At 37.9% G+C, this 24,303-nt stretch overlaps 1 long non-coding RNA gene across 2 annotated transcripts in view; it reads right to left on the reverse strand.

The window, feature by feature from the left end:
• Positions 1-2,466: 2,466 nt before the first annotated feature.
• Positions 2,467-24,303, reverse strand: part of LOC143258249 (uncharacterized) — a 35,659-nt gene continuing 13,822 nt past the window's right edge. For both annotated transcript variants that reach the window (XR_013032228.1, XR_013032227.1), the window contains exon 3: positions 2,467-3,738. This is a non-coding gene — a long non-coding RNA (uncharacterized LOC143258249). The remainder of the gene's footprint in view (positions 3,739-24,303) is intronic.

Consider the following 24,303-nt stretch of genomic DNA (forward strand, 5'->3'; position numbering starts at 1 on the left):
TTGCGCTTTTAAATTTCCCTACAGTAACGATTACCCTGTTCAATCATCCACAGCGATTATGTTCTGAGATTTTAATCTCGTGGCCGAAAAATCAGGCGTAACCTCCAGCTGGCCCACCTGTCCTATTGGGACAGACTAAAAATAGAGATAAAGGAAATTCATATCTGTTGTTCTGCCATCCATCGAATTGGAATGAAAGAACAACAACAATAATAAAAAATTCTATTAGCGATCCAGGCGATCTAATGAAATATGTAGTAGGGAACTATTGTCCTCAAAGGACCAATAAATTATATGACCTGGATGGGCATTCGTGGAGGGTCATGTAACTCGTACATGCTTAAAAATAGTAAAGTGTAGCAGATCTGATGGCAGTTTATTAGTACTAAATAGAAACTGTACAAATTCCCGAGTCAGTTGTGACCTATTGTGTAGCGTGGTGGACTGTAAGTCTGAGAGTCCATGATTATGGTTCCGTTGCCGGAAATTCTCACTATTTTGTTGGAGCAAACCAGAAGTTTGCACTAGGCGGCACTAGGCGGCGTTAATTATCTGCGTTCTTTAATTTCTAGAAATTATTTAAATAAACTATAGAAATGAAAGACTGGAAGCGGCGGGGTTAGCGGTTAGTTTACTCAAAACCGTGAGTCCGAAGATTTATGGTGTCCGTTCAATGTCTTTTTGGGTTTCTGGTCAAGGGGATAATAAATGAATTGTTCAGTAGGTGAAGTACTGACATCAGTTAAAGATGGGGCTTAGAAAGGTGTTGTTGATTTGAGGTATTATGGGATATGGTTTAAAATGTTTCCTTACAGTATGTTCTTCCGTTTCAGAAGGTTTCAGAAGTTGTTTTTTCCAAGTATTCTTAAGATTTGATTTAAGAACAGGTTGTTTGCTGAAACTATCCTTAAGACTAGGTTTCAGAACAGGCTGCTGACTCGAGTATTAAGTCGTTACATTTTCTCTCGATTAACAGTAAATCTGACTTACGAAGACGACCCGGAAAAAATAACTTAATGTTTGCCAGAGTTTTATGTACGTTGAATAACTGAAGTATGATTTCTATGTTTAATATTAATGTTCCTGTTTTTCAAAACACAAACTTTAAAAATAACGGCCTGCTTATCTGTGCCATTTTCACGGCGGAAATTGAACATCGGATTTTAGTGCTCTAAGCCCATAAAATTACCTATAAACCACTGGGAGAACTTGTAAAACATCTAGTTCCAAAGATGAATGGCCGTACTAATCGTTGAACACCATCATTAATTAAAGATCTAAGCCTAGTAAGTGTAATGGTTGTTCATTGTAGAACGTGTAAATTTCGAACACCCATTAACCCAATCAAAACACTTGTGTTTATTTGTTTGTTATGTAGCACAAAGATAAACAATGGGCTATCTGTGCTCTGCCTACCCACCGAGATTATCGAAGCCTTGTTTTTAGCATTCTAAGTTACCAAGAATTTACTGGGAGGGGGGCACTTTTATTTGCGAAGTTTTTAATTGAAAAACAATGCATTTTATAAACTGCCTCATGGTAAGATCATTTCCAACTGAAACTTCATATGAAAATATCTGAAACACATATATATAAAGTGTCTTTAGAGCAAATTTAAATTGGACTATCAGTTGTGCACACGGAGGGGAATAGGACCCCTAATTTTAGTGTTGTAAATCTATAAATTTACCGAGGGACCAGACAGGTATCGCGTGAAATAAATATAAATTTATTTACTTGTGGGTTTCTGGTACAAGGCAGCGAAGGTCATATCTCCTTGATAAAATTGTTAAAAAAGCAAAAACTTAAAATATTACAATAAGCAGACGATAAGAATTCTGCACGACTTAAAACAATAATTTCAAACAATATTAAAAGTTGAAAACGAGAAGTAGAAATTCCATGTTAATTATTTTGAAATGTAATAAAATGAAAAAGAAAACAAATGATCAAGCTGGTCTTTATTACCACTTGATTTGATATGGCTAGGTGGATAGGGTGGTTGTCTAGCAATCTGAAGGTCGAAGGTTCGAATCTCCGTCTCGCCAAATATACACGCCCTTTCAGTCGTAGGGGTGTTATAATAAATACGGTCAATCCCATTTTTCGTTGGTAAAGAGTAACCCAAGAGATGGTGTGGGTGGGTGATGATTACCTGTCTTCCCTCTAGTCTTACGCTGCTAAATTGGAGACAGTTAGCGCAGATAGCCCTTGTGTAGCTTTGAGCGAAATTCAAAATGAAACCAATTAAACTATCAAACATCAAGAGCTGTTGCTGTTTGGAGCTAAGCACAAAGCTACACATTGGGATATCTCTGCTCTGCATACCAAAAGTATCGAAACCCGGTTTCTAGAGGTGTGAACCCGCAGACATACTGCTGCGCCACTCGGGGGCGATACCAAGAGCAAATTAATAAACAGAAAATGTTTAACGTTTTTCCGCCGTCACGAGTGAATGAATTGTTCTTTTTTTTTTCTTGTTCTTTTTCGCTGAACCATCAACTGAACTGTATATGAAATAAAGTACAGTTCATGGACAGAAACGAATTGTTGTGAGATCAGAATTTTGCCTGTCACTGGCTATTGACCACCTGGCGTTAATTTACCGAACTTTTAAAACTGTTTGTTGTTAAGATTTCCTAAAACAGCAACGAAAATTCCGTAATTATTACGTAAGACCTTATGATATAAGAAGCCAATGCCAGTTATGGAATCCATTGTATGATCTGCCAACAAGTTATACATTATTATACTGTACGTACTAAGAGTAAATGACGTTTGTTTTGTCACGGCGAGTTTCAAGTAATTGTAACAACGTTTCAAGATTTACCTATTTAGTCTAAAAGTTATTTTTTGGATCATCAGTTCTACTATTTCGTAATTAGAAAGATTATTTTTAATTATCCGTGGCGCCAGTGCGCTAGATCTGCGTGTGACGTATCCACGACTTCATATATGTACCCTGAGAATAGAGAAAAAATTGTGACTCCTGTTGCAAATCTACATGCGTACATGATAAAAATTTCGCGAAGTTGGGGTTACACATCGTGTAACAAAAGGTTTTTTTTTCCAGTATCATATAATCTAAAGTTCCATTATTGTATGATGGATATGTTTGGTTGAAGATGAAATATTTCAAAGCACCAACAGATGGTGGTGGATGTTGTTGACTAGCTGCTATTCCCTCTCTAGTCTTACTCGTTGAACGATGACCCTATGTTTGTAATAGCGAACGTACTTTTTAATTAATTAAAACAAGGACAACTGCTAATCTGTGCACATGTAAAACAAAACAGACAAAACTTAGTTTTTGTCGGATACACAACAGAATACACCACGAATCCCCCGATGAAGTCCCCCGCTGGGACAGCAGTAAGTTTGGTTTGGTTTGTTTTGAATTTCTTGCAAAGCTACACGAGGGTTATCTGCGTTAGCCATCCTTAATTTAGCTGTGTAAGACCAGAGGGAAGGCAGCTAGTCATCACCACCCACCGCCAACTCTTGGGATACTCTTTTACCAACGAAGAGTGGGATTGACCGTCACTTTATAACGCTTCTACGGCTGAAAGGGCGAGCATATTTGGTTTGACAGGGTTTCGAACCCACGCCCATCGGATTTCGAGTCGAGTGCCTTACCTGGCATGCTGGGCCACAGCGGTAAGTCTTGAGATTTACAACGCTAAAACCAGGGGTTCGATTCCGTTCGGTGTACACAGCAGATAGCCCGATATGGATTTGCTATAAGAAAAAAAAAACAAACACATCTCCGGTGTAGGAGGTGACATAAAAGCTTAAGTGCGAATATTTATCGACCAATATCACTTTCCATCTAATGCGAGGTATTGCGAGTATTAATCCAGCGGATTATTCATTAATAAGTTTCAACACAGATTTAAAATACTAAAATTCGAAGTTCGATTCTCTCCTCTGGAGATAACCGATTATGTAGCTTTACACTAAGAAAAACATCAAACAAGAAGGTTTAATTACATTGTTTTTGACATTGTTATGGAAGCTGAGAATTTTTATCGATTGTTTATCTAAGAGTATCAGTGTCTTAAAATGTTTAAGATTTGATACTAAACACCAAAATACATGTCTGTACTCTCCTTCGTACGGCGTATGTTTTTTACAATGGCTTTCTTTAAGACAAATAACCGTCAGTTTCTATCCCCACCAGCACGTTATATATTTAATATAACGTAAAAAAAATAAAATTTCAGGAAAATAGTTCCTAATTCAACCACACTTTCGAGCATATTCGTGCATCACTTATACCAAAAATATTCCTTTTAAAGTTGGCTCTAACTCAACCATTTGTCAATCATCTCGTTAGCATGGAAACTGAACTTTACAGAACGGGAAAGGTCTACTGAAGAAGAAATACGATAAGAGTATCATTTTGTAGAAAAAAACAGCGTTCGTAAAAGACGTCTTCTGGGACTTCACAATGATACTTTAATCTATCTTAAAAGGTATGTAGCTTTTAGAGAGTTACTGAGACTACTACTAGAGGCAAAGTGGACTTTGTTTCCTACATAAACATGTTTCTACTATTATATGTCTATAGTAAAGTAACTAGACAGTAACAAAAACACTGAGGGGCGACTTTTATTACTAGAGAAAAAAGAAAAATACAAATGATACTCATACTCATACGGTGAAAGTTATTTTATAAACAATATTCAACGGTTAGGCTTTCTTCTCTTCTCTCGAAGTAACTGGAAACTTACACAACAGTCAATATGCGAACTGCCTTCCCCCTCTTCCTACTTTGGTGGAGACTACCAAAAGGGAAGTCAACTTGTCATATTAGCCGTTCATACTTTTAGGGACCAGCAAAAGGGAAGTCAACTTGTCACATCAGCCGTTCATACTTTTAGGGACCAGCAAAAGGGAAGTCAAGTCGTCACATTAGCCGTTCATACTTTTAGGGACCAGCAAAAGGGAAGTCAAGTCGTCACATTAGCCGTTCATACTTTTAGGGACCAGCAAAAGGGAAGTCAACTCGTCACATTAGCCGTTCATACTTTTAGGGACCAGCAAAAGGGAAGTCAACTCGTCACATTAGCCGTTCATACTTTTAGGGACCAACAAAAGGGAAGTCAACTCGTCACATCAGCCGTTCATACTTTTAGGGACCAGCAAAAGGGAAGTCAACTCGTCCCATCAGCCGTTCATACTTTTAGGGACCAGCAAAGGGAAGTCAACTCGTCCCATCAGCCGTTCATACTTTTTTTAGGGACCAGCAAAGGGAAGTCAACTCGTCCCATCAGCCGTTCATACTTTTAGGGACCAGCAAAAGGGAAGTCAACTCGTCCCATCAGCCGTTCATACTTTTAGGGACCAGCAAAAGGGAAGTCAACTCGTCCCATCAGCCGTTCATACTTTTAGGGACCAGCAAAAGGGAAGTCAACTCGTCACATCAGCCGTTCCTACTTTTAGGGACCAGCAAAAGGGAAGTCAACTTGTCATGCCAGCCGTCCATACTTTTGTAGAGGAAAGTCAACTCGTCACATCAGCCGTTCATACTTTTGTAGAGGGAAGTCAACTCGTCACATCAGCCGTTCATACTTTTGTAGAGGGAAGTCAACTCGTCACATCAGCCGTTCATACTTTTGTAGAGGGAAGTCAACTCGTCACATCAGCCGTTCATACTTTTGTAGAGGGAAGTCAACTCGTCACATCAGCCGTTCCTACTTTTGTAGAGGGAAGTCAACTTGTCATACCAGCCGTTCATACTTTTGTAGAGGGAAGTCAACTTGTCAAATCAGCCGTTCCTACTTTTAGCGATTAACAAGAGGGAAGTCAACTTGTCATACCAGCCGTTCATACTTTTGTAGAGGGAAGTCGACTGTCAAATCAGCCGATCGTACTTTAGTAGAGGAAAGTCGACTGTCAAATCAGCCGATCGTACTTTAGTAGAGGAAAGTCGACTGTCATATTAGTTAATTTTTATGTCAACACCATCTATCACCGACATACATATTTTTGTTTAAAATGCCTTACAATGAGTATCGGTGAAGATGGTTTTGTTATATTAACTCAAGAACAACAAGCTAAGCGAACGATTTGATATTTCCAGTAGTTTCTGAAACTTGTATCGTGGTTTGACTGAGTGACGTCGGTTCATGTAAGTCTTGCAACAAAGGTGAATTAGAGGGGAAGGGAGTGCACGTCTGAGTCGATAAAACGTAGGGGGGGGGGGTTCAATGAGCTGGTCAGCGTTAGTTACGGTAAGAACAAAAACTCTAAGGTTTCTTTCATGACAGGTCTTTACATTCTTGAGGTCCTTGTCTTCCAATCAGATTTCTTAGATTCGATATGATTTTGTAGAACAAGATTAAATCGTTTAATTTCATTATGTTAGAGTCTGATGCGGTTTAAGCAGGTTAAAGACGTCTACAAAGTATTTTGTTAGACATTCCTAAAAAATAAATTCCTCAGGTTTTCTGACATATTTATCACAATATTTTTAGTTGTACATGATAACAATGAAGATTATGCAGGTGTCACGAGCAGGAAGTGTGGCGCCCATATATGAATTATCACTGGCTAATTTATTGAAGATTCCAAAGACCTTGTTTGTTTAGAATAAACATTGAAAGAGAGACACTGTTTATTTATAAAATTAAACCGTTAAAACAACTTGCAATTTAATCTGTGTTCTGTTTTTTTTTTTTAAGTGATATGCTTTGTTTGTTTGTAGTTTAAATACAAAACTACACAATGGGCTATTTGTGTTTGCCTGCCACGGGTATCGAAACCCCGTTTCTAGTGTCGTATGTCCACAGAAATATCGTTCTGTCACCTGGAAGTGAGCGCTAAACTGCGCATAGTAATGTGTGCATCCTGCCAATAGCAGGGATTTAACCCGAATTTTACTAATATAAGCCCTCGACCTCACCGTTGAACTACTGGGAGTTTCTTGGTGGTTATTAAATTATTTATACCAGTTACTTTTAGTTTGTTTCAGTTAGGCACAAAGCTATATAACGACCTATCTGTGATCTACCCATAACGAGTATCGAAACATACTTTTTAGTGTCGTAAGCCTGCAGATTTACACACACATACATTTGGGACTGTAGTTATTACTCGGTTAGGCGGATAGTTCTGGTTTAATGACGTAAAGCGCCAGTGCATTGTTTGTCGAACCAAATTACACGTTCTTATAAAAAGAGAAACCAGTAAGAGAGAAGGAAAAGAAAAGAAAAAACTACAACTAAATTGATTCACCTTAAAATGAAATCAAATTTACTACAATTCGTTTTTGATCCAATTACACCGATTTTCGGATCTTCCTTCACAGATCTATATAAAGTAGTGTGACTTCAGAAAGATCCGTTTAAAATATAACGTTTATTGTTATTGCAAAATATTGTCTTCAGAAAAGAATAGTTCGCCTGACAGATGTCGCTTTTTAAGAACTTATGAAGTATGAGCAAATTTCCTTCCTCGCAGCCAAATGTTGCGAGGCTAAGAATTTTTACCCCATCTGAATTCCATATGCGTTTTAAGAACTTTAGAAAATCAAAATAATAATAATATTTATTCTACTTAATTACTATTACTGGGTAATTTATCTTTGAGTTATATCATTTGAATAACTCTCAGTGTTTAAAACAGTAATACACTTTGTTTCTGAATTTCGCGCAAAGCTACACGAGGGCTATTTGCTCTAGTCGTCCCTAATTTAGCAATGTAAGACTAGAGGGAAGGCAGCTAGTCATCACCACCCACCGCCAACTCTTGGGCTATTCGTTTACCAAAGAATAGTAGAATTGACCGTCACATTATAACGCCCCCACTGCTGAAAGGGGCGAGCATGTTTGGTGTGACAGGGATTCGAACCCGCGATCCTCATTTTACGAGTCGAGTGCCTTAACCACCTGACCATGACGGGCCAAATGCGTTTCTGACTAAACGCAAAATGAGGGAATGTGTGCCACAGGCGCGCCCGTTCCGGCTGGGGTTTAGGAATCACCTCAGAACCCTTGGGTTCTTGATTAAATTGTATTTATTCTCCTGCTTTTTTTAAAGAATAATTGTCCTGGATTTGAAATATTTTTACTGGAAAGATTGAAAGTGCGGAGGCCAGTTTCTCTTTGACATGTGGAATATGAATTCCCATAATGCTTTACTAGCTCTTTTATAGTACATAATATGGCACTTTGCAAGTTTTCCATTAAAACAAACAAACAAACAAATTTTTTATAAGTGACTGCATAATACTCCATGAGCTGAAACAATCATCTATCCAGAAATCGTGGTTTCAAATTCCGACGATCAAAATAGATTAAACTTTCTCAACTTTCCGACCACGACGAGTGTTTACTTTAGAGGGGGCCCGTCATGGCCAGGTGGGTTAAGGCGTGCGATTCGTAATCTAAGGGTTGCGGGTTCACATCCCCCTCGCATCAAACATGCTCGCCTTTTCAGCCGTGGGGGCGTTATAAGGTTACGGTCAATCCTACTATTCGTTGGTAAAAGAGTAGCCCAAGAGTTGGCGGTGGATGGTGATGACTAGCTGCCTTCCCTCTAGTCTTACACTGCTAAATTAGGGACGGCTAGCGCACATAGCCCTCATGTAGCTTTGCGCGAAATTAAAAAAAGAAAAAACTTTAGAAGGGTTACGTCAAACAGCCTTACGAGTTGATTCTGCGCATTTAGGTTCCACAGAAAATATTGTTCAGTTACTGGATTTTAGTTTGTTGGTTTGTTTTACAATTTCGTGAAAGATTATTCGAGACGTGTTATTTAGAAGTGATAGGTTATAGGGAAAACAGTTGGTAAACGTTACCTATGCCTCCTTTTGGGTTACAGTGAATAATAGGATTGACTGCCACATCATAACGCTCCCAGAGCTGAAAGGGTGAGCATGTTTCTGGGGCGAGGGGTAATGCGGACTCGTGACCCTCAGTTCGGGAGTCCAGCGTCGTGACCACCTGACGGGTTTTTCTAACACAACTCCACCTGTGTATTTCACAATACTTTTAATTTGTGAAGCTATTTGAGAAAGACGAATAAAAACATGAGCAAGACTTAACATATAAGGTTTTGTCAACCATGGCTACTGTAACTGGAGTTTTGGTAACCAGGGCGACTGTAACTTGGGTTTGGTAACCAGGGCTACTGTAACTAAGGGTTTTGGTAACCAGGGCTACTGTAACTAAGGGTTTTGGTAACCAGGGCTACTGTAACTAGGGGTTTGGTAACCAGGGCTACTGTAACTAGGGGTTTGGTAACCAGGGCTACTGTAAGTAGAAGTTTGGTAACTAGGGCTACTATGAGTTGTCGATGTTAGAAATCCTACGTGTCGGTTTATTTTACATTTTATGTTTCTCGGTAGTTCACAAAGTCATCCAAGTATGAATTGATTTTTTTGTAACACGTTTAAATTTCGATATGTTCTGCTAGCCTCTTACTTTAAATGACATTTCGTGATATTCGATAGCACTGTATTGTAAGTAAATATGGCGCCAGCCCTCACGAGACAGACCTTCATCTCACTAATGTTGGATGGCCTTATTTAATTTTTCCGTTTGAAAGTTTCATGATAAGTCTGTTTAAATATTTCAACAAGGGTAAAAGGTTAAGGATTTTTTTTTCATACTTCAATTATCATGTTTTCTAACATAACAGGATTTTCAACGTCTCAGGGTCAACCTTTATAGTTCTGACTATCGCACTTGTAGAAGATAAAATATACAAAGATTTATTGTTTGCCTAAGTATTTCTGAGTAAAGACAGTTTTATTCGTTTATTTTTCTACTATATTAACTGTTAATAGTCAGAAACGCATTTGGCCCGTCATGGTCAGGTGGTTAAGGCACTCGACTCGTAAAATGAGGATCGCGGGTTCGAGTCCCCTTCGCACCAAACATGCTAGCCCTTTCAGGTGTGGAGCGTTATTATGTGATGGTCAATCCCACTATTCGTTGGCAAAAGGGTGGCACAAGAGTTGGTGGTGGGTGGTGACGACTAGCTTCCTTCCCTCGAGTCTTATGCTGCTAAATTAGGGACGGCTAGCGCAGATAGCCCTCGTGTAGCTTTGCGCGAAATTAAGAAAAACAACAAAACATAACACAAAAACAAACTGACCAACTGCCTTCCAACTACGGACGACTGTGCGCAAATAGAAACTTCTCGAAAATTACAAGTAAACAGTCCTATAGAGTAGCCTGTGAGAATTAAAAAAAAGGCTTAATCTATTATGTTTTGAACGTTTTTGCTGTCAGAGGAACGATAAAAAAGCTGGTGGACGCTTAAAATTAGTATGGGTTTAATTAGACGCATCAATGTTGCCTTTTGCCAGGGAGCGTATACTTGAGATGGGGCTAAGAGATGGCGCTTGTTAATACTGGACAGACTAAGTAATACTCAGCAGCGTCTTCTGACGTTTAGCTACGCAAACTATTGGAAAATGGCGGCAGACGAAGCAAGCGTATACACTTTAGAAAACACGTTCAAAACACATCATGAACCAGACATGAACAGATACTTTTATAATACAGTCACAAACTTTATTGACCAAAACAGAAGCATTTTTACACCTAAATTTCCAGTCAACACTATTACACACCAAGAAAAAACAAAAGACTGGAGCACTCATCAACTGGTAAAACATATCACTGTTACAGAAGTAGTAACTGCTATTAAAAACACAAAAAACAAAGCCCGTGGAGAAGATGGTATTCAAGCTATCCTCCTAAAACAAGGCACTCAGAGATTATATGAACACCTAACAGCATTATTTAATCTCTCACTATCAGCTGGATATATCCCCGTTTCTTGGAAGGAAGCAATAGTATTAATGTTCCAGAAAGAAGGAAAGCCAGCGAATAAACCAAACAACTACCGCCCGATTAGCTTAACCAGTTGTATTGGCAAAGTATTAGAGAGGATAATTAGTAATCGTCTGTCAGTTTATTTAGAAGAAAATTCAAAATTACCAGAAATTCAAAACGGATTTCGAAAAAACCGCCAAACTACAGACCACCTGATTCGACTTACAGAATCAATTACCGACAGCTTCAACAAAAAAGAATGCACTGTAGCTTGCTTTCTCGACATTGAGAAAGCATTTGACACAGTGTGGCATAACGGCTTACGACATAGATTACTTGAAATGGCATTACCCCAGGAAACTATTCGCTGGCTGTCCAACTTCCTGGATAACAGAATGTGTAAAGTAAATGTAAATGGGGCCCACTCAGGGTCCTTTTCACCCGAAGCAGGAGTCCCGCAGGAGGGGTTGTTAGCCCTATATTATTTATCATGTACGTGAGTAATATGCCTCTGTCGGACCTAAATTTAGGTTATGCATCACAGTTCGCTGACGATGTAGCAGTCTGGAAAAGTGCCCCCACTCCGTCAATAGCAGCAACGAACCTACAACCAGTCCTAAATAACATCGAAGAATACTGCCAGAAATACAGAATCAAAATTAATATTCCAAAAACCCAAGTCATAGTATTCAGCAGACTGAATAAGCTGAAAAAAGATCCACCAAAACTCTATATGAATGGATCACTTTTACTGACTGCTACTTCTGCTAAATTTCTAGGTCTAACCTATGACTCAAAATTAACGTGGCTACCACATATTAAAATGTACTGATACGAATCTGGAAAAGAGCAAACTATGCAAGAAGTCTTTCAGGTAAAATCCAAGGAACATCACCAGACAACATACTTAAAATCTACAAAACGTACATTAGACCAACAATAGAATATGCATCACCTGCCTGGATTAACATAGCACCCACACATGTACAGAAACTTCAACGTATACAAAATTCTGTACTAACTTCAGCATACAAAGTACCACGTAGCACCTCAACCACATTCATGCACAAGTATGCAAACATAGATACAATAGCTGAAAGACTCTTGCATAATTCTCTAAAATATTTCAATAAGAATTGGCATAAAAATGACTTAATGTGGGATCTCGACAGATATCACGTACATGATGTAAATGGTCCTAAATACCTCTCCCCTTTTAATATATATTTAAGAAATGTAACACAAGCTGGCCACTATGCACTAGACACTTAGTCCTTGTTTATTTTTATTTTTATAATTATTATTTTCTTTTTTAATCAGTATTATTATTTTTTTTTTCTTTTTTGAATTATTATTCAAGTATTGAATAATAATAATTATTATTACTTTATTTTCTGTGTGAGTGTTTGTGTTACTACAAGTAGTAGTAGCATTCTCTCAATCGAAAAAAAGGAGAAAAAAAACAAAAAAAAATATATATATATGAAAATACAAAAAAAAAAATTAAATGAAAAAAAAAAACTTCTTGTTCGTCCATGCATGGACTGAGCCCTGAAATGGACCTGAGTATGATGTTATACTTTTACTCTGGCCCAAAGCTTTAAAAAAAAAACCAAAAAAAAACCCTAAAGACAGACGCTATAATTGTTCGGGAGGGAGGAAGAGGTCAAATGTACCTGAACCTCCTGGGTATTTAACAACATCAATACCCAAATACCCACACAGTCAAACTTGTTGTTCTGCATAAAACCGAAAAGAGGAAATGTACAACATCGTCTCCAGAGCAAAGTTTCATATTTACGGGTACGCATGCGCAGATGAAAAATTACTGAGAAACACTTGAGATTTGTTTTTAAGCCCACTGTTTATACGTCTGGTGAAAATGTTTTGTTCTTAAATGTTGTTTTTGCATTAATTAGAAACGCCACTACTTCTAAACTGAAAACAGAAGTTGGAATAATTACGTGACATTTTGTTAATGTTACAAAAAAATATACAAAATTATCTCGGGTAAGTCTTACGTTAGGAAGTACACCGTAACTGTTGTGGGCCTAATGCATATTTATTGTGAATTAAATATTTATTTTGTAGCGTACACATCTTTCATTGAAACAAGGTTTTATTGAAACACCGAAAACAACTTTCTTATGTCTGTTGCATCTTCGTAAGTAGATTCAACTGCGTTGGTGACACACCTATACGTCTGCGGATTCATACCGTTAGAAACCAGGTTTCGATACCCCTGTTGGGCAGTGTAACTCTGTTCAATTCCAATCATTCAACCATGTTAATAAATAAATGAACAAACAACACTAAACTTATAAGCATCAAAGACATAGAATTGTTTTTAAATTAAGCTCCTTCACAAAGTGAGCGCAGATAGCCCTTGAGTAGCTTTGCGCGAAATTCAAAACAATCTTTCCCAAAGAGATACACTGTATTTACCCTGAAGTTTACACAACCGACTACAAGGTGGCGCCCCAACTATCTACCTCATGCTGTATATCGAATGTGCCTGGCGTGATTTCGCTTCGCAGGTTCGAATCTTATGTCGACGTACGTGCTTCACACGATTAGAGTGGGCCTCGGCATGGCCAGGTAGTTAGGACGCTCGACTTGCAATTTGAGGGTGGCGGGTTTGAATTCCCGTCACACCAAAATACGCTCGCTTTTCAAGCCGTGGATACGTTATAATGTGACGGTCAATCGCATTATTCATTGTTGTTTTTTTTTTTAAATAGCCCAAGAGTTGGCGGTGAATGATAATGACTAGCTGCCTTCTAGTTTTACACTGCCAAAGTAGGGACATCTAGCGCAACTAGCCCTCGTGTAGTTTTGCGCGAAATTCCAAAATAAATAAATAAATACGTGAAAATACTATTTGATATTTTTTACACATGCAACTGAATTATCATTATAATTCGTATGTTATCATCATAACTAAAGAGTGAAAGTGTATTCTACAATTACGTATCATGTCTTCTGAACATCGAGAACATCAATAACCAGCGTATCCGCAAACTGACCAGCATCACAGAACAAACGATATTGGAGTTTAGCTCGTGGGTTTTTCCCGTCAATGTAAAATATGTAACAGAAAGCTCTCGAGACAGACTACACAAGCACTCACGTGTGCGACAGCTGATTTCGTTACAGGTTCTTAACAAACGGAAAACTTTGAAATACTCACAAGTATAAAAACGAGTGTATAAACATACACATGCGGTTGAAATGGCTTTACGTGTTCTAGATCGAATTAAGTCAGCCGTTTTCTCCGCCATGACAGTTCCCTAGCTGGAGACGCATATTGAATAGGTTTTCCAAAAAAACAGAAATAAATAGAGGAAAAGGAAAAAACACCTATAATGAAATGTGTTTATGGTATCAGATAAATTCCATCAAAATAGAAATTATGTGTCAAGAAATAATATAACATGTTTGGAAAGCGCAGAACCTAATTCTCTTCTGTTACTTTCCGCAGTCCATGTTGTTGTAACAGACACACAACTTCTTTAAATGTTTGTAAGTTTGCTTTTCACAAAATTAAAATTCAGTCGTTTGTTATTTAAGCTGCAGTGTCTCATTTTACCCTAACGGTTTTGTTTTTGACTTTTTAAATTATACAACTTTTTCACGCGTTAATCAGAGACAAGTTAAATCGCTACCATTTCATTGCGTCAATGTCACCCACGTGGTTACGCATCAATCGCATGGAAACAAAGAGAAACTTTACTATTGTTATTATTAGCATTATAATATATCCTTATTCGTTTGTGTTAATACGATCTAAAAGTAAAAAGTAGCGACAAAAGATTAATTTATTCAACCAGTTACTTCGCACGTCTAACATATTTGAATATATGTTAATCGGATCATATCAAATGTCATGCATTCAATAATAGGCTGTTTTTATTCATAACGTATCTTTAATGCCATCGAAACGTTAAAAGGTTTTGTCCATCATGCATGTTAAACGTGACCAAGTTTACAGATAAATCAATAGAATAGAAATCAACAATTAAAGTACACCATAACATAAAAACCAATGAGATGTTCTAGCCTACACTACTGGCTGTTGTTTTCCATATTTATTACTAAAGAAATCATCTATTTAACATCGAGAAAACCGAGAACTTCGGAAGCAATTATTACGCATTAAATCTGTGCACAATTCTAGAGATTTCGGTTTAATTTAACTGTAAGCAATAGCAGTAAGTTTGTAAATATATAATTACCATTATTACATCATTATTTTGGTTGTAAATGGTTTATTATATGTTTTAATAAACCATATCTCATGAATGTCACATTCACCCCGACGATTGGAAAGGATAGTATAAGATAATGTTATTAAGTTTAACACAAATCTTTGTGAATAAGGAGACACAATTAATCATTACATCATTTAGACTTTGCATATTAATTTGTTTTTAATCCTTAAACACACACCGACCTTTATCTATTTCAGAATGACGTCAGACTAAATAACGTGTCGGATTGGAAGTGTGTAAAACAGTGCAGAGAACAAATAATTTAATATAAACCGAGGGGAATGAGTAAGAAATTAAAGTTCTGCATATAGATTTAAAGGTTTGGAGTCCGATAAACGTCCGGAGAGAACAAACTCCACATATACAGTTGAATTAATAGAAAATAACTTAGTGATGAACATGCAATTAAGCCTGACCAATATAAAGACCCTATAGAGGCGTTTGCTGTTGTTGTTTTGAATTAAGCTACACAATGGGCTATGTGTGCTCTACCCACTACGGGTATCGAAACCCGGTTTTTAGCGTTGTAAGTCCAGAGACATACCGCTGAGCCACTGGGGGGCTATAGAGGCGTTTCAGGTTCATTAAGTAAATATTAAGATAATATATGATTTACAACGAAGAACATTAAGTACATTGGGTTATTAAAAGTCAAAAGATACTTTGGATACTATGTGTACCAATTTACTCTGAACGGATTTCATTGTTTGTTGCCAAAATTCAAAACATGCCCTAAAAGTGCTTTCCGTGCACAACGTCTTATTGCCAGTAGAACCACGTGTTTCCCTGTCATCCATAAGTAGAGAATTCCGTGTGCTGTACAAATACACACATACGCAAGTTCTAGGAAGGAACCTCTGTCCGAACCAACACCGCTAGTTATACTTTGTGACACATGGTGGTCAAGTAAAGATAGTCAAGACAACTTCCGTGTAATAACCAAATCGTTAGAATTATTTTATAAAGAAAATGACCCATAAAATGTGGCATCAGCGATACGTGGGTTCCCAAAAACGCTATGAATAGTTCGCAATAGGCTTATTTTTCTCTTCCTTTAATTAGGTAGAATTTTTAGACAAAGTAAATTTTCGCAAGATGCTATTTCTCCCCGAACCCCCTCCCATACATTATTTTCATGGTTCCTAGTGCCCTTTCAGATTAGAACATAAATATTTACCAATCCCAAATTAGTCAAAGAAAGTCTTATAATATAAGTTTGATGCTACAATCCAAAAGTTTTATAATCTAAGCTTGATGCTACAATCCATATATAATTATGGTACCGTCATTACAGTCTTGAGTTTTCACAAAGACACGTAACAAGAAGCTAAACATATTATTAAAGGTGGTTATTAATGGTAATGTGTTATCTTTAACAAGAGTGTGTGTTTTTCGTATAGCAAAGCCACAAAGGGCTATCTACTCAGTCCACCGAGGGGAATCGAACCCCTGATTTTAGCGTTGTAAATCCGGAGACATACCGCTGTACTAGCGGGGGGAATTTAACAAGAGAACCAACAATGATTTGTTTTTTTTTTTGTCTAGATATGGTTATTGAGAATATTAACTAATGTTAACCTTGCAAAAACAGATCCAAAGAAACTGATGCATTTTTTATGAAGCAATCGAGGCTTATTCACAACACGATTCTTTGTTTGGGTCTACTGCGGAGAACTGAACCTTAGATTTTAGCGTTCGTTGTAAGCATATTAATTTATCGCTAATCTACCCGAAGGCGTTTAGAGGAGTTATGTAGATATTACCTTGAAGAGCATGTAATAATTGAATTCATATGAACTGTTGTTCTTTTATTGCTTTTTTTATGAATATGTATCTATTTTTGTATTGTAGAAATAGTTTTGTTTCGAGTCAAAAAACCTCCGATATTTTGACGTTCGCCTGTTTCTCACAACTGGCACGTTTGTTTGTTTGATTCTTAAGATAAAAATCGACATTTAAATGCCCCATATAAAGAGGGAATAACCAAATACGACAGCTATTCACGCTTCTAGAGACGACATAATTTTACACTAAAAGCTTAATGACTCAATACAATATTGATAATCGATAAAAGTTTGCGAAATATAACAGGTATTTTTCCTGTTTTCCTATAAAATTGTAAAAGGAATTCAGCCGATATTGCGCGTTTCTGTATTTCAAGACCACTGGCAGATTATCACTCTTTCTTTGTGTCGGGTATTAGTGAAGTTTGTATGAAGGGATGAGCGAACATTTAGCTCTGCTATCTACGAACTCTTACATTTATTTACTTTTATCCCTTTAGGTGCTGCTTAGGATTATTGGGTATTTTCAACCTGTACGAACACGGATTAAACTAAACGGGCACGTAACAAACCATAAAGTTCATACATTCGAAACTGTTGATCAGAGAGAGAGAGAGGACCTTCTGTCTTGATGACCTTTTCAGTTAACTGAATATTGGGATTGACTGTCACTTTTGTAACGCGTCCATGTCTGAAAGTGCAAAGCATGTTTACTGACATATGACTAAGTCGAACCTTGGACCTCAGATAAGCAGCCAGGCATTTAACCCATCAGAATACGTCTCCCGAGACCATCTAATGAGTAACTCTTCTATGTATTATTTTATCATTACGAAAAATATTTTTATCTACTGCGAGTAACTTTATAGTTAAGAATATAGGCATGAAACCCTTCAATGTATTTACGTAATAAAAATTTGAGATTTTTGTTAACCGCCAAATTCCATAATGTGCTGGATCGCCGCAAGGATTAAACCCTGAATGTAAGTTTTCAAGATTACCACTGAGCAACAATGGAGTCGAGATTAACTAGTATCCGAAGTGCAAGAGCGTTTTTAGCGTATTTTCGTAAAATATTAAAATGACTTCTGTCGAAACTTCCTTTCAAAAGGCCCGAACCTTAGAGCCGTCGGTTAAATCAACTGCTACTATTTGGATTACATAGAATGGTCCAGAAGCTGAAATTAAACACCGTAACTAGATACTTTCCATATTGTCTATCCGTTAATAGATCCCAAATAACCATCGCTTATTTTACACACACGAGTGTGGATTCGTGTTGTAGATGTTTGCACGGTACTGCGGCTTGATTTTGCTGTTAAACACAAAACTACACAATGAGCTGTTTATGTTTTGCCCACTTCGAGTATCAAACCTGCCACTGAGCCAGTGGTGACTGGCCATAAGGTGCGATTTAATAATTTGGCTTGTTTGTTTGAAGTTAAACACAAAGCCACACGATGAGCTGTTTGTGCTCTGCTCATCACTGGTATCGAAACCCGGATTCTAGTATTATCAATCCGCAGACATACCGCTGTGCCATTAGGAGGCTTTACCGTCTGGAAACTCATTATATCTAAGCTCAGGACCAGAATCATAATGAAAATGTTCACCTAAACCAAGTCAACCATGTGTTCATAAACCATTAGCCTTAAAAAGGATTACACGAGGCCCTAACGAACTTGATTAAGTATGAACTTGTAGCCCGACATGGCCAGGTGGGTTAAGGCGTTCGACTTCTAATCTGAGGGTCGAGGGTTAGAATCCCCATCGCACCAAACACGCTCGCCTCTTTCAGCTGTGCGGGCATTATATGTGACCTTCAATCCCACTATTTGTTGGTAAAAGAGTAGCCCAAGAGTTGGCGGTGATGACTAGCTGCCTTTCCTCTAGTCTTACACTGCTAAATTAGGGGCGGCTAGCGCCGATAGCCCTCTAGCAGCTATGCACGAAGTTCAAAAACCAAACAAAGTACGAACTTTATGTTCATTGTGGAACCTAATTAATTAATTAATTAATTGAATTCTAATTAGAAATCCATCATGTGTGTCGGAAGAATAACCTTTAAGAAAACTGTTATAGAACAAACGGAATATATAAAATCAAATTAAAGAATAAACATTTCTGTCACTAAAGTGTAGGCGGTAGGTGGCGATGACGATCTGCCTTCCCACTAGTCTTACACTGCTAAATTAGTGACGGCTAGCTCAGATAATCCTCGTGTAGCTTTGCGTGAAATTAAAAAAAAAAACAACGCAACACCAAATGAACAAACTAATACCTGTAAGTTATATCCTAATGTGCGCCCGACAATTCTAAGTTCGACCGCTGCTGAAGTGACGTCGCTACTGAGCTACAAAACTTTGTTGACGATTAATCAGTGATGTTCTGATCAATTAATATCGTACATAAAATACACGAAAACAACTGTCATCGTGTTTTAGTCTGCGAAAAGATAGCCAGTAATTGAATATTTTTCAGAAAAGTTTACAGAAACCCGTACGTGGTCTCCATGACGTCATATCCAAGACCACGTGACTCCTTCACTGCCATACCTTTGCAGAAAAAGCTCTGGAGAATTTCTCTAATGAGGTCAGCTTAACGAATAAGCTTTATATATACATATATATGTATATGTGAAGGATAGAATGTATTATAAGAAAAACTGTAATAAGAACAGCATCATATACTAAATCATACATTTAATATAAAAGAAAGTACAGTGGATCAAAATACGAGGGAATTCTTATTAACCGAGGCACTTCAGATTATTTAAGACAGGATTATAATAAACTAATCTACGAGACTCTTTTCATCTCTATTTTATTAGCTATATTTTTTGCGCCAGTACTATAAAACCTGGAGATGGTCAAATACATCAGTAGAAAGGGCTCTGACCTTCCGAGAACAAAACTGTACTTAAAACTGACGGACATATGAGCTAAAAGTTTGTAATAGAAAAAAACAAAAAAAAACAACAAAACCTCAGAAGCGTTCCTTGAGCCGCTTTGCCGTGGCTGAAAATATTTATATGAAACTTTATACGAGAAACGCTATTTCAACCAATACAAAGGCTATACACTCGACAATAAGACGTCTATGCTTCTGTCCTTAACGTCTCCAGAAGGTGGAGCATTCCGTTCCACATAATGGGGTCGAATGCAGAAATGGACTTTAATGTTCTATAATTTTATTTTTTTAGTTTTGTGTAAAAAAAAAAAACACAGATACACAGAAACTGAAACACACACACATTAGTAAGTAGAAGTAATGGACGATTAGGTAAATGGTCCGTCATTTCGAGTGTATGAGAGGGGGGGATTAGCGAGAGTGATAAAGTAACACCGTCCCCCGTCCCCCCGTATAACGAGGTAATATTTTATTCTTTCTCTTGAATCAATTAATAAAAGTTGTGTAAAAGAAATTTACGAAGGTCGCAATGAATTACCGCCAAATCCTTTAGAGTTGAAATAAAGTTTGATTGTTTCTGAAAAACGTCGATTTTGCGTTCAATCAAAATTATTCAACTTTCTTCTTCGATTGTTTTGTTTTTGAATTTCGAGCAAAGCAACACGAGGGCTATCAGTGCTAGCCGTCCCTAATTTACCTCTGTTAGACTAGAGGGAAGGCAGCTAGTTATTATCACCCACCGCCAACTCTTGGACTATTCTTTTACCAACGAATAGTGGGACTGATCGTAACTTTATAACGCCCCTACAGTTGAGATGGTGATCATGTTTGGCGTGACTGGGATTTGAACCCGCGATCCTCGGATTACGAGTCAAGTGCCTTAATCACCTAGCCATGCTAAACCGCAACAGGAGGCGCTACCAAACATCCTTCCAAAAAACCGATTAATTTTCAGCGGCATCACATTGCCTAAATTCTACCAAAAACTGTCAAATTTATATTTCATACATTAAGTTTCACTATGTCTTTATATCTGAAATGGTCGTCGTGTAAATTGTTGTAATATAACATACTCAGTCTTTTCTTTGACGCAATAATTAAATGCCACATATATGTAATTCTAAGAACATTCACTATTCACATATAGTATTGATTTCTTTTTTATCATTATTAACCAACAGCCAATGAAGACGTAACCGTTAAGAAACGGCGCATGTCTATTTATTGACTGTCTTCTCGATTCCTCTTTTTGGGGGGAGGGATGGCCCAGCATGGCCAGGTGGTTAAGGTACTCGACTAGTAATCTGAGGGTCGTGGGTTCGAATCCCCGTCACAACCAACATGCTTGCCCTTTCAGCCTTGAGGGCGTTATAATATGAAAGTCAATCACACTATTCGTTGGTAAAGGAGTAGCCTAAGAGTTGGCGGTGGGTGGTGATGACTAGCTATCTTCCATTTAGTTTTATACTGCTAAATTAGGGACGGCTAGCACAGACAGCCCTCGTGTAGCTTTGCAGCAAAATTAAAAAGAAACCCAGCAAACCAATTTTGGATGGGAAGACAGCATTTGTTACCACTAGGGAATATTCATGAGATTTTTTTTTGTTTTTGAATTTTCACAAAGCTACTCGAGGGCTATCTGTGCTAGCCGTCCCTAACTTAGCAGTGTAAGACTAGAGGGAAGGCAGCTAGTCATCACTACCCACCGCCAACTCTTGGGCAACTCTTTTACCAACGAACAGTGGGATTGACCGTAACATTATAACGCCCCCATGGCTGAAATGGCAAGCATGTTTGGCGCGACGGGGATGCGAACCCGCGACCCTCAGATTACGAGTCGCACGCCTTAACACGCTTGGCCATGCCGGGCCTTCATGAGGTGTTGCGACTAGTTTGTGGGAAACGATTTCTTTCGCTAGCAGATTTGCTACCGTGACCGGTTTGAGAGAATAAAGGTTCACATGTTGCTGATAACTCAAGTTACTATAATTTTAAAGTATTTTGTTTGTCACAGTCAGTGACTGAGCAAGGAAATCGAGTTTTCTTAGCTATTTTGGAAATACAGCGACTTAAACCTAATAATAGAATAGTTTTATTATAGCAGGTGTGACAATTTATAGAAGGGTTAAAAACTGAATACCACCTGAATGTGGGTGTCGGGCGTGGCATGTTTCTTTGTACATTTCGCTGCAGGTTTGTGATTGTGGGCGTGATGTTTCTGTATTTTCGGTTTTGGGAACGTTATAAAAGTGACAGTTAGTGTCGCTATTCAGTTCAAAACAGATGGACGAATCCCTTGTGATTGCAGATGTTACTGGCCAACTTATTTCCTTCTGGAAAGAAAGGAACGATAACCTTGAATCCTAGGATCTTGGTCCCACTTGAGCATAAGGTGTTAGACTTGAATCCCAGGATCTTGGTCCCACTTAAGCATAAGGTGGTAGACTTGAATCCCAGGATCTTGGTCCCACTTGAGCATAAGGTAGTAGACTTGAATCCTAGGATCTTGGTCCAACTTGAGCATAATGTGCAAGACTTGAATCCTAAGATCTTGGTCCAACTTGAGCATAATGTGCAAGATTTTAATCCTAAGGTCTTGATCCAACCTAAGTGTAAGTTTCCACTCAGATTAAAAATTGTAATATTTTTGTAAATATAGGGATTGTTTCAAAAGTCGTTTTCACGGCGCAGATCAAATTGGCCATATATAATGGTCACAGTACATTGGAATTACGAGTAGGATGACCGTCTTCCAAAATCGTACTTAAGCATCTGTGAACAAGCTGGTTGTGTAAGTTGTCTTCCACGTGGTCAAACTCACCCACACACCGACATCTACAACCATGTGATCATCAGTTTCCTGGTAGCAGTAGTCTCAATAGCGGAAGTAACTTCTGAAACCCGCTATTGATTTCAAGTTAACACCACACACATTGTTCACTCGAATCTCCAGTGTCCATATACCTTAGTTTGGCGTTCTTGGCTAAAAACGTGGCTTAGCGCTTTGAACTAGTAGGAGGACGGTTGAGGGTTCGAGACTGGTTTGAGCCATTTTACCATGTCATTTGGCAAGATATTTGTTCCAGTCTACCCAGCTGTGTGATGGGTATCAGCTGTTATCTGGGAGGGGGAGGGATGTAACCTGCAATGGACCAGCATCTCGTTCTGGGAAAATGGAACTAACCAACATCTTCTTATATTCAGTCTGAAACTTAAAGTATTTGTGGATGTGGACGCAAAACTATCCCCATGGTTTCTACAATCTGATCTGTGAATCAGAATCAGTACGTGTAACACAGAATCCTTCTCGTGATGTTTCACTGCTGGTTACTAATACTTTATCATGAGAAGGAATAAAATACAAAAAAATAATAATTGGACAGACAAACTTTAGCAGTTATATCTTACTCTTTTAGAAAACATAGCCGTGAAAAGAAAGAAATAACTACTGATGTCCATGGGTATTTAAATATGGCGCCCCTCCCTTCGGACCCCATTACATTAATCCGTTGCTGGTCAAGGACAAGGTCGACCTCTAAACGCCTACTAATTCTCTTAATGCCCTTTTCCTGTTCGAAAAAAAAGTAATTTTCATCTTTCTCACCTAATGCACGCGATTTTCATACAGTCCCTTTGTTTAAGAACTGCTTTCTCTGTTCCATTACGTAACACCAACGAAACAGTTTTGTAACAATTACGCAGGGAACTAAAAGTAAGAACGGTTCATGTTTTCCTTAGATAACTTCTCGCGCAGAATTTGAAACACGGCTATCTCTGTTAGCTATTGTTAACATATTATGATATACCATTTTTTTCTTTCACATAAAATTGAAAAAAAATATTAAATCATATCTCTTTTCTAAACATTGCAACTTAGAAAATGGGTCCTGTTTACACAATTTCCAAATTCCATCTCGTTTCTTTCTCCTAAATACTTCAATAACTCAGAGACCGAGAGCTTGGATCTCTAGAAATTGGGTGTCGCAAGTTTTTGTGGCACATCACCGTTAGCCCGTTATGTTGCTTTCAGTTTAACAACAAAGAAATTTGTATAAAGTACTACAACTTGGTTTGTGTTTACACAAATTATTATGTTGTGCTAAATCCTCTTGTGGGATTCTGTATACGTAACTGTTTTACGCTATTCTAAATCCTCTTGTGGGATTCTGTGCACGTAACTGTTTTTACGCTATTCTAAATCTTCTTGTGGGATTCTGTGCACGTAACTGTTTTTACGCTATTCTAAATCTTCTTGTGGGATTTTGTGCACGTAACTGTTTTTACGCTATTCTAAATCTTCTTGTGGGATTTTGTGCACGTAATTGTTTTTACGCTATTCTTAATCCTCTTGTGGGATTCAATATAAGTAACAGTCTCACCCTTATCGTCTTAGTTTCATATTCAGACTTATTTTATAACATCACATGGGTTCAAAATCGGCTCACAAGCTTGCACATTCAAAACTTTACTACCTGTCTAGCCCTCATCTTTGTAAGGTTAATACTTATGTACATACCTGTATGAAAGTGCCGTATCATATTATTTTGT

Source organism: Tachypleus tridentatus, chromosome 7 (genome assembly GCF_004210375.1).
Source record: "Tachypleus tridentatus isolate NWPU-2018 chromosome 7, ASM421037v1, whole genome shotgun sequence".
Classification (NCBI taxonomy): domain Eukaryota; kingdom Metazoa; phylum Arthropoda; class Merostomata; order Xiphosura; family Limulidae; genus Tachypleus; species Tachypleus tridentatus.